This window comes from Oncorhynchus mykiss, chromosome 27 (assembly GCF_057628025.1).
Source record: "Oncorhynchus mykiss isolate SJ-2025 chromosome 27, ASM5762802v1, whole genome shotgun sequence".
NCBI lineage: Eukaryota > Metazoa > Chordata > Actinopteri > Salmoniformes > Salmonidae > Oncorhynchus > Oncorhynchus mykiss.
Window position 1 is genome coordinate 36,876,906 of NC_143048.1, and position 13,345 is coordinate 36,890,250.

At 43.9% G+C, this 13,345-nt stretch overlaps 1 long non-coding RNA gene across 1 annotated transcript; it reads right to left on the reverse strand.

The window, feature by feature from the left end:
* Window positions 1-1,404: 1,404 nt before the first annotated feature.
* On the reverse strand, window positions 1,405-5,478 carry LOC110507269 (uncharacterized). Its single transcript, XR_002471097.3, has 3 exons — window positions 5,304-5,478; window positions 4,438-4,580; window positions 1,405-1,515 (listed from the first exon to the last, which is right to left on the reverse strand). It is a non-coding gene; the product is annotated as an uncharacterized LOC110507269 (long non-coding RNA).
* Window positions 5,479-13,345: the final 7,867 nt, after the last annotated feature.

The following is a 13,345-nucleotide window of genomic DNA, read 5'->3' on the forward strand; positions in this document are numbered from 1 at the left end:
ATATGCATGTCAATCTCTCCTGGCTCAAAGTGGAGGAGAAATTGACTTCATCACTGCTTGTATTTATGAGAGGTATTGACATGTTGAAAGCACCGAGCTGCCTGTTTGAACTACTGGCGCACAGCTCAGACACCCACGCATATCCCACAAGACATGCCACAAGAGGTCTAGAATGATAAAAATGCCACAATGCCACAATCCCCAAGTCCAGAACAGACTATGGAAGGCACACAGTACTAAATAGAGCCATAGCTGCATGGAGCTCTATTCCACATCAAGTAATTCATGAAAGCAGTACAATTAGATTAAAAAAAAACAGATTAAAAACCACCTTATGGAACAGCTGGGACTGTAAAGCAACACAAACATAGGCAAAGACACATGCATATATACACACACACACACACACACACACACACACGTATTTTGTACTGTATATATGTGGTAGTGGTGGAGTAGGGGTCTGAGGGCACACGGTCTGTGAGTGGCTAGCCAGGTCTTCATCTGTGTCTGGTGTTAGCTATAGTGGCTAGCCAGGTCTTCATCTGTGTCTGGTGTTAGCTATAGTGGCTAGCCAGGTCTTCATCTGTGTCTGGTGTTCGCTATAGTGGCTAGCCAGGTCTTCATCTGTGTCTGGTGTTAGCTATAGTGGCTAGCCAGGTCTTCATCTGTGTCTGGTGTTCGCTATAGTGGCTAGCCAGGTCTTCATCTGTGTCTGGTGTTAGCTATAGTGGCTAGCCAGTTCTTCATCTGTGTCTGGTGTTAGCTATAGTGGCTAGCCAGGTCTTCATCTATGTCTGGTGTTAGCTATAGTGGCTAGCCAGGTCTTCATCTGTGTCTGGTGTTAGCTATAGTGGCTAGCCAGGTCTTCATCTGTGTCTGGTGTTAGCTATAGTGGCTAGCCGGGTCTTCATCTGTGTCTGGTGTTAGCTATAGTGGCTAGCCGGGTCTTCATCTGTGTCTGGTGTTAGCTATAGTGGCTAGCCGGGTCTCCATGGCCTCAGTCACAAAACTGTCTGTGGGTATAGCCAGGAGGGGGGAGAACAGGGGGAGAAATGGGGAGGGAGAGGGACAGGAAAGTAAAGAACAATGAAAATAAAAGAGAAAGAGAAAGGATATGTGACACTTGTTCCGTGATGTGAACTAAACTGTCGTAAAGCCACTGCACACAAGATACGTCAACAATCATTCACTGGTGTCAGTGGAGGCTGCTGAGGGGAGGACGGCTCATAATAATATCTGGAATGGAGTCAATTGAATAGTATCAAACACATGGTTTCCATTGACTCCATTCCAGCCATTACTATAAGCCGTCCTCCCCTCAGCAGCTTCCACTGACTGGTGTCACTGGGAGATTTGATTTAAATGCATATATTTAATGTGAGGATCAAGGGTTTACTTTGTTTGGAGATCATGAGGGATATCTGCAGGGCGTCAAACAGTCTCTGAATGAGGTCATCAATCATTGCCTTCACTGGCTCACAGTTCACTGAGATAAAGTCTACCATTTCCAAACTGAAAGAGAGAAAACGGTTTAATCACCATATAGCTTATTCACTTGCAACAGTCTGATCAATGGAAGCTATGTGGCATATGGGAGGCTGTTGACGGGTTGAGTTCTAAACTTGAATATATGAAGTATCCTTAACCATGTCGCTGAGGGAGAGAGAGGAATGTAGAACGTTTACATTCTGTCAGGATGTGTTATTGTTAGCCATCAGGGATCATATGGAAGGAGAAGAGCCACAGTCTGGTACAAGTCAACATGACAGCCATGAGCTGGGGAGGAGTCAGGATTATAGGTTATATGAAGTGAGGAAGAACATATATCACTAATCTTCTGGTTAGCAAAAGAGGTGTATTAGCTGTACAGATGTGTTAGGAGGGGCTCGGCATAGGAGAAAGGGTTAAATACCACCGATTGTGTGAAAATGTTTTGTGTTTTAAGCAGCTGTTTGACCCAGTGGGTGAATAAAGTTGGTTTGAGCTTTACCAAACGTCCATGAGTTCTACAAAAGGTTCTACAGCTGCACCATCGAGAGCATCCTGACTGGTTGCATCACTGCCTGGTACGGCAACCGCTCGGCCTCCGACCGCAAAGCATTACAGAGGGTACTGCGTACGGACCAGTACATTCCTGGGGCCAAACTTCCTGCCATCCAGGACCTCAATACCATGCCCTAAAAATTGTCAGACTCCAGCCAGCTGGTCTTTCTTCTACCACACGGCAAGCGGTACCGGAGCGCCAAGTCTCCATCCAAAGGCTTCTAAACAGCTTCTACCTCCAAGCCATAAGACTCCTGAACAGCTAATCAAATGGCTACCCAGACGACTTGCATTGCCCCCACCACTTTTATACTGCTGCTACTCTCTGTTGTAATCTATGCATAGTCACTTTAATAACTCTACCTACATGTACATATTACCTTGACTAACCGGTACCCTGCACATTGACTCTGTACCGGTACCCCTGTATATAGCCTCCACATTGACTCTGTACCGGTACCCCCTGTATAAAGCCTCCACATCAACTCTGTACCAGTACCCCCTGAATATAGCCTCCACATTGACTCTGTACCGGTACACCCTGTGTATAGCCTCCACATTGACTCTGTACCGGTACACCCTGTGTATAGCCTCCACATTGACTCTGTACCGTAACACCCTGTATATAGCCGCCACATTGACTTTGTACCGTAACAACCTGTATATAGCCTCCACATTGACTCTGTATCGTAACACCCTGTATATAGCCTCCACACTGACTCTGTACCGTAACACCCTGTATATAGCCTCCACATTGACTCTGTACCGTAACACCCTGTATATAGCCTCCACATTGACTCTGTATCGTAACACCCTGTATATAGCCTCCACACTGACTCTGTACCGTAACACCCTGTATATAGCCTCCACATTGACTCTGTACCGTAACACCCTGTATATAGCCTCCACATTCCACATTGACTCTGTACCGTAACACCCTGTATATAGCCTCCACACTGACTCTGTACCGTAACACCCTGTATATAGCCTCCACATTGACTCTGTACTGTAACACCCTGTATATAGCCTCCACATTGACTCTGTACCGTAACACCCTGTACATAGCCTCCACATTAACTCTGTACCGTAACACCCTGTATATAGCCTCCACATTAACTCTGTCCCGTAACACCCTGTATATAGCCTCCACATTGACTCTGTACCGTAACACCCTGTATATAGCCTCCACATTAACTCTGTACTGTAACACCCTGTATATAGCCTCCACATTGACTCTGTACCGTAACACCCTGTACATAGCCTCCACATTAACTCTGTACCATAACACCCTGTATATAGCCTCCACATTGACTCTGTACCGTAACACCCTGTATATAGCCTCCACATTGACTCTGTACCGTAACACCCTGTATATAGCCTCCACATTAACTCTGTACCGGTACACCCTGTATATAGCCTCCACATTGACTCTGTACCGTAACACCCTGCATATAGCCCCACTCCTGTTATTTTACTGCTGTATTTTTTTCCCAACATTGACTCTTGTTGGTTAAGGGCTTGTACGTAAGCATTTCACCTTAAGGTCGACACATGTTGTATTCGGCTCATGTGACTAATAACAGTTGATTTGATTTAATTAAGTCATATGGTAAAGCTTCATCAGTAACCACAGGATACAACAGACAGTGTACACACGTCATTAACTCATATGGTATATCGTCATCAGTAACCACAGGATAGAACAGACAGTGTACACACGTCATTAACTCATATGGTATATCGTCATCAGTAACCACAGGATAGAACAGACAGTGTACACACGTCATTAACTCATATGGTAAATCGTCATCAGTAACCACAGGATAGAATATCAAGAACATTCTCACATGAGAAAAAAGGAAGTGGGGTGTAGTGACTTAGCCAAAAGGATCCATAAAGAGGGAGTTCAGAAAGAGGGAGTCATTTACTTGTGACAATGGTGTTAATGACACAGAATGACTGACAGCTGGTGTATCTTGTCCACTCTCTGAGCCAGGCTGTGCAGGGCCTGGGGGTTCTGCTTTTCTCCATTCCATGGTTAAGGGGTGTATCTCTTCCACACAGGTACACTCAGGTACTCACAGGCAGATACCCACTGCTCACAGATGACCACGCCCACTCTCAGGCTCTCACTCACAGACAGGAACGGGGTCCATAAAAAGTTTAAAACCCATCAGCTTCTTGCGCACCGTACCTGCCCAGCGCACAGTACATGCCCAGCGCACCGTACCTGCCCAGAGCACCGCCTGACACGCATAAATACGTAGTCAGAAACACATAGGAGGCCATCTGAAAGAATGCAATAACACCACCATAATAAACTAACTGGACATAGTGTGTGTGTGTGTGTGAGAGTGTGTGTGTGTGTGTGTGTGTGTGTGTGTGGTATACCAATGACATCCATGAGTCTGAGCATGTGTGTCTCAGGAAAGGGATCATGGTCATTCTGCCTCCATACGTCATCCCAGCTGTCTCTGCTCACCCCCACCAGCTCCACAGCGTTAGCCAGACACACCAGCCAGACCACTGTAGTCCTGATACACACAGGCGGATGATACAGTCAATACACACACACACACCCTTTCCTGATGACAATGACATGATTGATTGGGATGAGTCTGGGGTCCGGTGAGTGAACAGATGGCTGATGAGGTCAATCTGGGCTGGAACATTCTTTACTTTACTGCCTTTATTGTCCCCTTGGGGGAAATTTGTTGCAATATCACACACATTTTAAAATGGCGTTTAAGGACAAGAACACACTATGAATGGATAATAAAAGGACGATACCCAAGAAGACTCAAGGCTGTAGTCACTGTCAAAGTTGCTTCAACAAAATACTACTAATTTTCTAAAAACCTGCTTTTGCTTTGTCATTATGGGGTATTGTGTGCAGATTGATTAGTGAAAAAAAACAATTTAACGTAACAAAATGTGTAAAAAGTCAAGGGGTCTGAAGACTTCCCGAAGACACTTTACATGTAAACAGGGGTAAAAGTTACTAGTAGCAGGATAAATGCCAATGGTAATAATAATCCTAATATAAAAATCTAAATAGGTAATAGAATGGGTAGAAGTTACTAGTAGCAGGATAAATACTCATGGTAATAATAATCATAATATTTCCTATCTACAGATTGTGACACCAGATAATGTGATTTAACCAAAGATTTTTGGTTAAATCAACCAACCTTATCCATTCCTGGGAGTTCCAGGTTAGGTACTGTTTGTTGTACCACAGAGTATTTTCGACCAACCTTAACTTGGTGATAATGTGTTTGTTCTCGATTTGGGTCCTGTTGCAGGTGGGGCGTTTGCGTTATTTAAAATAAATAAATGTTTTGATCTGTGAAGTAATCCAACAATATGTACGCTCCCATCATGTCTATTTCAAATCTTCTCTCATTGATTGAGACAGGTGTCTCCTCGCCAAGGTGTCACATGTCATGATGACACTCACCTGTCTCAATCAATGAGAGAAGTAGACAAGCTTGCAGCAAACACATTGTTGGACTGATTTTGAGTTGGGCTACATTGGCTCCATACAGGTCGAACAAGATGGTGCCAAAGTTTGTTTGATGTGAAACTTGTATCGTTGGAATATTTTGTTCATGCTATGTTTGTGTGTTGCTAAACTTGTCTCAAAGAAGTTACAGTTACTTAGCTATTTCATATCGATTTTACAGTATGGAGAGCTTGGAAAGTGCAGCGAAAAGAAGCACGTGTAGGGTCTGCTGACAGTCGAAATGGCGGTGAGTAGTGTGGACGAATTGGAGGAAATGGAGAAAAGGTTGGAGAAGAAAGAGCTGTATTGGAAGCAAACAATATGGGTTTCAGTTCTGATGATATGGAGTGGTGGATGAGGGTCAAAGTCCAGAATGGTCTGAAGTGTGGGGGGGACTCTACACCAAACAGCACCTAACCTGTAACACCCAGCAATTGATACCAAAGATCTTTGGTTAAATCCCGTTATCTGGTGTAACAATCTGTAGCTAAATAGTTGCATGATTTGAAGATTTTATTTTGAATGGTGACTTTTCATGATCAAGATGAGGGTGAGATCTGTAGCAGGCTTTATATGTATTGTACAAAGATCACCTTGCCTTGAAATATTCTAAACGTGTAATGTCAATTCAGTTCTGTGTAAGGGTCCCCTGGCGATCCGCTGCAGCTGATCTGTTGATCCGGGTCACGGCACCAATCTCTAGCGGACTTGATATGGACCACAGAATAACCAAGAAATGAAGAGTGACACCACTGCTGTCTTTTTGGGCTTTTTCTACAATGGCATTTTGAAAAGTCAGGTCAGGAACACATCAGTCTTCAATGCACCATCTGACAAGTTGTTCTTTCTCTCTGTGTTTTTCACAGACTGAGTACGGGAGCATGATGTTAGCAGGTAATGTAGGCACCCAAATCAAATAAAATACATTAAACGAAAGAATATGTTAATAACTTCCAGCTACTGTAGCTGCCTACTTAACACCAATGGACAGTACTAGTAGCACAACAAATGAAAATATAAACCAAAAGTAAAGTTCCTAGGAATCATAGCAATCTGACTTCCCCTTCTGTCTGAATTTGGAACATTCCTGTTTGTGGGCTTGGGCCACTGACCCTTAACCTGAATGTTCTGTTCTAATGTACTAATCTAGTAAATGGAATGGATGGAATAACCATTTCAACTCCTACTTAAGCATGATATATAATGGCATGCATACTTGATAGGAAAAATAGCTGTAATATTTCAAATGTAAAGTTTGATCATTTTATTGTTGCCTGTCAGGTTGGCCCAGTAGGTAGGAGACTTAAAAGCATGGAGGCAGTGGTACGAAGTCTGTCGTGGAAATTTCCTGTATTTACCAAATCATAAGAGCAAACCACACACAAGTCAGGGTTAGTTATCACAAAGTCCATCTTTAATTACAGTGCCTTGCGAAAGTATTCGGCCCCCTTGAACTTTGCGACCTTTTGCCACATTTCAGGCTTCCAACATAAAGATATAAAACTGTATTTTTTTGTGAAGAATCAACAACAAGTGGGACACAATCATGAAGTGGAACGACATTTATTGGATATTTCAAACTTTTTTAACAAATCAAAAACGGAAAAATTGTCCGTGCAAAATTATTCAGCCCCCTTAAGTTAATACTTTGTAGCGCCACCTTTTGCTGCGATTACAGCTGTAAGTCGCTTGGGGTGTGTCTCTATCAGTTTTGCACATCGAGAGACTGACATTTTTTCCCATTCCTCCTTGCAAAACAGCTCGAGCTCAGTGAGGTTGGATGGAGTGCATTTGAACAGCAGTTTTCAGTTCTTTCCACAGATTCTCGATTGGATTCAGGTCTGGACTTTGACTTGGCCATTCTAACACCTGGATATGTTTATTTTTGAACCATTCCATTGTAGATTTTGCTTTATGTTTTGGATCATTGTCTTGTTGGAAGACAAATCTCCGTCCCAGTCTCAGGTCTTTTGCAGACTCCATCAGGTTTTCTTCCAGAATAGTCCTGTATTTGGCTCCATCCATCTTCCCATCAATTTTAACCATCTTCCCTGTCCCTGCTGAAGAAAAGCAGGCCCAAACCATGATGCTGCCACCACCATGTTTGACAGTGGGGATGGTGTGTTCAGCTGTGTTGCTTTTACGCCAAACATAACGTTTTGCATTGTTGCCAAAAAGTTCCATTTTGGTTTCATCTGACCAGAGCACCTTCTTCCAAATGTTTGGTGTGTCTCCCAGGTGGCTTGTGGCAAACTTTAAACGACACTTTTTATGGATATCTTTAAGAAATGGCTTTCTTCTTGCCACTCTTCCATAAAGGCCAGATTTGTGCAATATACAACTGATTGTTGCCCTATGGACAGAGTCTCCCACCTCAGCTGTAGATCTCTGCAGTTCATCCAGAGTGATCATGGGCCTCTTGGCTGCATCTCTGATCAGTCTTCTCCTTGTATGAGCTGAAAGTTTAGAGGGACGGCCAGGTCTTGGTAGATTTGCAGTGGTCTGATACTCCTTCCATTTCAATATTATCGCTTGCACAGTGCTCCTTGGGATGTTTAAAGCTTGGGAAATCTTTTTGTATCCAAATCCGTCTTTAAACTTCTTCACTACAGTATCTCGGACCTGCCTGGTGTGTTCCTTGTTCTTCATGATGCTCTCTGCGCTTTTAACGGACCTCTGAGACTATCACAGTGCAGGTGCATTTATACGGAGACTTGATTACACACAGGTGGATTGTATTTATCATCATTAGTCATTTAGGTCAACATTGGATCATTCAGAGATCCTCACTGAACTTCTGGAGAGAGTTTGCTGCACTGAAAGTAAAGGGGCTGAATAATTTTGCACGCCCAATTTTTCAGTTTTTGATTTGTTAAAAAAGTTTGAAATATCCAATAAATGTCGTTCCACTTCATGATTGTGTCCCACTTGTTGTTGATTCTTCACAAAAAAATACAGTTGTATATCTTTATGTTTGAAGCCTGAAATGTGGCAAAAGGTCGCAAAGTTCAAGGGGGCCGAATACTTTCGCAAGGCACTGTATATGAGCTCCATCACAACCCTGTGACTCTCAGATCAATTCAGTGTCTATAAATTAATTATCTGAGAGTCCCTTACACATTGCAACTGAGAACCTTTATAGCAAAGACACAAATAGCCAGACAGCATTGGCATAATGTATCGTTCAGCTTTGTCTCCTAAACTGTGTTCTTTTCTCAAACTCAGAACCATAAACCAAATCCACATATCAACAGGCATATATCAAATCCATCCTATCTTGACTAGATCACAGAGACATATTGACTGGCACACAGACATTGTGGAGCCAAGAGATACACGCTTGACCTCTCCCCTCTCTCAGATGACTGCAAACCCCGCCACAGTATTATACAAAAATATTCTGATGAGAAGTAACTTACAAACATATGATGAATATTAAACATCTTACCTATGTCACCAACCAATTCTGATTATTCCTCAACAAGTCACCATTGGTTTATTTCACCCCCCAAAATGTGGAGTTCCAGGTATAACGGCAGGACAAAACAAAATGAAAAATTACAAACACATTAGGCTAGGCATGAACTTGGTCTTTACCTGTGTTTAGGCCCATTAAGCTTCCATACAGTAGCATGCTACTGTCAGTATATTCCAAAATCGTTGATGTGTGTGTGTGTGTGTGTGTGTGTCTGTCTCTCTCTCTCTCTCACTCACACACACACACACACACACACACACACACACACACACACACACACACACACACACACACACACACACACACACACACACACACACACACACACACACCACAGGGTTTCTTCTCATGGTCTGGTCTACACAGCCTTTTTGTAGGCTTAGCTCCGCCTCCCACTACCGAGACAGGCCAAACTGATCCAACAACAAAAAATTAAAAGTACAAACAACATTCTTCAAAACATAATAGAAAATTATTCACAGAAAAATGTATACCCGGGTTTCCCACTTGGGAAGTATCAGAATCAACCAATTGAAAACTATACGCAAATAACTTATGTTCAATTTAACTCGGAGGTCCTGAGTTTCCGAGATGACATGAATGTGACAATGTGCTGAATTTGTAAGGAAGTGAGAAGTGGGAATTTACCACATACGACTGGGAAAAATCCACTTGAACTGGCTGCTCCAACTGGTAATTACTAGTGGGAAACTGCTCTATCATCCTGAGCTCCCAATTCTCCCACATGCTGACCTCTGACGTCCCAAAATAAGGAACTGACCTCAACAACAGTATTTTTGTCAGTTAAATTAATATGAATCTATCAATGTGGTTTTTGAACACTATAATTTGTTTACAAGCTGTACTTTTCATTTATGATAAAACTCCATCACTGCTCACACTTTTCGGACCTGTTGTAAGGCAGGTTCTCACCAGACATCACCGGCAACAACGTCGCCTATGGGCACAAACCCAGTCACTGGACCAGACAGGACTGGCAAAAAGTGTTCTTCACTGACGAGTCGCGGTTTTGTCTCACCAGGGGTGATGGTCGGATTTACGTTTATCATCGAAGGAATGAGCGTTACACCGAGGCCTGTACTCTGGAGCGGGATCGATTTGGAGGTGGAGGGTCCGTCATGGTCTGGAACGGTGTGTCACAGCATCATCGGACTGAGCTTGTTGTCATTGCAAGCAATCTCAACGCTGTGCGTTACAGGGAAGACATCCTCCTCCCTCATGTGGTACCCTTCCTGCAGGCTCATCCTGACATGACCCTCCAGCATGACAATGCCACCAGCCATTCTGCTCATTCTGTGCGTGATTTCCTGCAAGACAGGAATGTCAGTGTTCTGCCATGGCCAGCGAAGAGCCCGGATCTCAATCCCATTGAGCACTGTTCGATCTGAGGATGAGGGCTAGGGCCATTCCCCCCAGAAATGTCCGGGAAATTGCAGGTGCCTTGGTGGAAGAGTGGGGTAACATCTCACAACAAGAACTGGCAAATCTGGTGCAGTCCATGAGGAGGAGATGCACTGCAGTACTTAATGCAGCTGGTGGCCACACCAGATACTGACTGTTACTTTTAATATTACCCCCCCCCCCCTTTGTTCAGGGACACATTATTCCATTTCTGTTAATCACATGCTCCCATGAACTTGTTCAGTTTATGTCTCAGTTGTTGAATCTTGTTCTGTTCATACACATATTTTCATATCAGTACCAGATTAGAAAAGCCTTTACCTGGTATGCAGGACACAGTAAGTGCTCTTTTTCCTGATGACCTTACAGCGCCATGGTCAATGAACAACTAATACACAATGTGTATTATGTATGCTGAACAGTATGCACTTTACATTAACAAGGAAAATCTGTTTCAGAAACCTCAGTAAACATGGCTGGAAGAAGATATTCTCATCAGTAGTGGAAATACACTGCTCAAAAAAATAAAGGGACACTTAAACAACACAATGTAACTCCAAGTCAATCACACTTCTGTGAAATGTCCACTTAGGAAGCAACACTGATTGACAATAAATTCCACATGCTGTTGCGCAAATGGAATAGACAACAGGTGGAAATTATAGGAATTTAGCAAGACACCCCCAATAAAGGAGTGGTTCTGCATGTGGGGACCACAGACCACTTCTCAGTTCCTATGCTTCCTGGCTGATGTTTTGGTCACTTTTGAATGCTGGGGGTGCTTTCACTCTAGTGGTAGCATGAGACGGAGTCTACAACCCATACAAGTGGATCAGGTAGTGCAGCTCATCCAGGATGGCACATCAATGCGAGATGTGGCAAGAAGGTTTGCTGTGTCTGTCAGCGTAGTGTCCAGAGCATGCAGGCGCTACCAGGAGACAGGCCAGTACATCAGGAGACGTGGAGGAGGCCGTAGGAGGGCAACAACCCAGCAACCCACCTCCGCCTTTGTGCAAGAAGGAGCAGGAGGGGCACTGCCAGAGCCCTGCAAAATGACCTCCAGCAGGCCACAAATGCGCATGTGTCTGCTCAAACGGTCAGTAACAGACTCCATGAGGGCCCGACGTCCACAGGTGGGGGTTGTGCTTACAGCCCAACACCGTGCAGGACGTTTGGCATTTGCCAGAGAACACCAAGATTAGCAAATTTGCCACTGGCGCCCTGTGCTCTTCACAGATGAAAGCAGGTTCACACTGAGCACATGTGACAGACGTGACAGTCTAGGGATGCCGTGGAGAACGTTCTGCTGCCTGCAACATCCTCCAGCATGACCGGTTTGGCGGTGGGTCAGTCATGGTGTGGGGTGGCATTTCTTTGGGGGGCCGCACAGCCCTCCATGTGCTCGCCAGAGGTAGCCTGACTGCCATTAGGTACCGAGATGAGATCCTCAGACCTCTTGTGAGACCATATGCTGGTGTGGTTGGCCCTGGGTTCCTCCTAATGCAAGACAATGCTAGACCTCATGTGGCTGGAGTGTGTCAGCAGTTCCTGCAAGAGGAAGGCATTGATGCTATGGACTGGCCTGCCCGTTCCCCAGACCTGAATCCAATTGAGCACATCTGGGACATCATGTCTCGCTCCATCCACCAACGCCATGTTGCACCACAGACTGTCCAGGAGTTGGCGGATGCTTTAGTCCAGGTCTGGGAGGAGATCCCTCAGGAGACCATCCGCCACCTCATCAGGAGCATGCCAAGGTGTTGTGGGGAGGCAACACACACTACTGAGCCTCATTCTGACTTGTTTTAAGGACATTACATCAAAGTTGGATCAGCCTGTAGTGTGGTTTTCCACTTTAATTTTGAGTGTGACTCCAAATCCAGACCTCCATGGGTTGATAAATTTGATTTCCATTGATAATTTTTGTGTGATTTTGTTGTCAGCACATTCAACTATGTAAAGAAAAATGTATTTAATAAGAATATTTCATTCATTCAGATCTAGGATGTGTTATTTTAGTGTTCCCTTTATTTTTTTGAGCAGTGTAGTTTAGTTACTGTAGCAGGATGATGTCCAGACAGATCTATAGGCCAACTGCTATTAGTGTAATTTTCAAATTGTACAAAGCATAATGGGATTGCACAACGCATACATTTGAATTACTTCAAAATCATCATGTCGACCACTGAAGTAGGTTTATGCAACATATTCATGCATATTACGCTCCAAAGGCCATTGCAGCATATTAAAACCTGCATACTGGATATGCCTGATGCCCCCACAAAGTGAGAGGGCTCTGAGAAATTTATGTGCCCCAGCAAACAATCACCAACAGTATTGACTGATAAGCCTACCCAATCAGGCCTGCTTTATTTCTCTGGAATTTTAGAATCTATGCCAAGGCACATTAAAGCTGTTCTGGTGGCCAGTGGCCCAACGTCCTATTAAGACACTTCATGTTGGTGTTTCCATTATTTTGGCAGTTACCTGAAGTAACACACACACACACACACACACACACACACACACACACACACACACACACACACACACACACACACACACACACACACACACACACACACACACACACTAACTGTAACGATATTCTTCCTGGGAAGGAGAGGAGGACCAAAATGCAGCGTGGTTATGGTTGAACATCTTTAATAAAGATGATAACGTGAACAATATACATATACAAAACAAGAAAACATGGAAAAACCAAAACAGTCCTAACTGGTGCAAAACACAGAGACAGGAAACAATCAGCCACAAAATACCCAAAGAATATGGCTGCCTAAATATGGTTCCCAATCAGAGACAACGATAAACACCTGCCTCTGATTGAGAATCACTCTAGGCAACCATAGACTAGAATACTACACTGAACACAA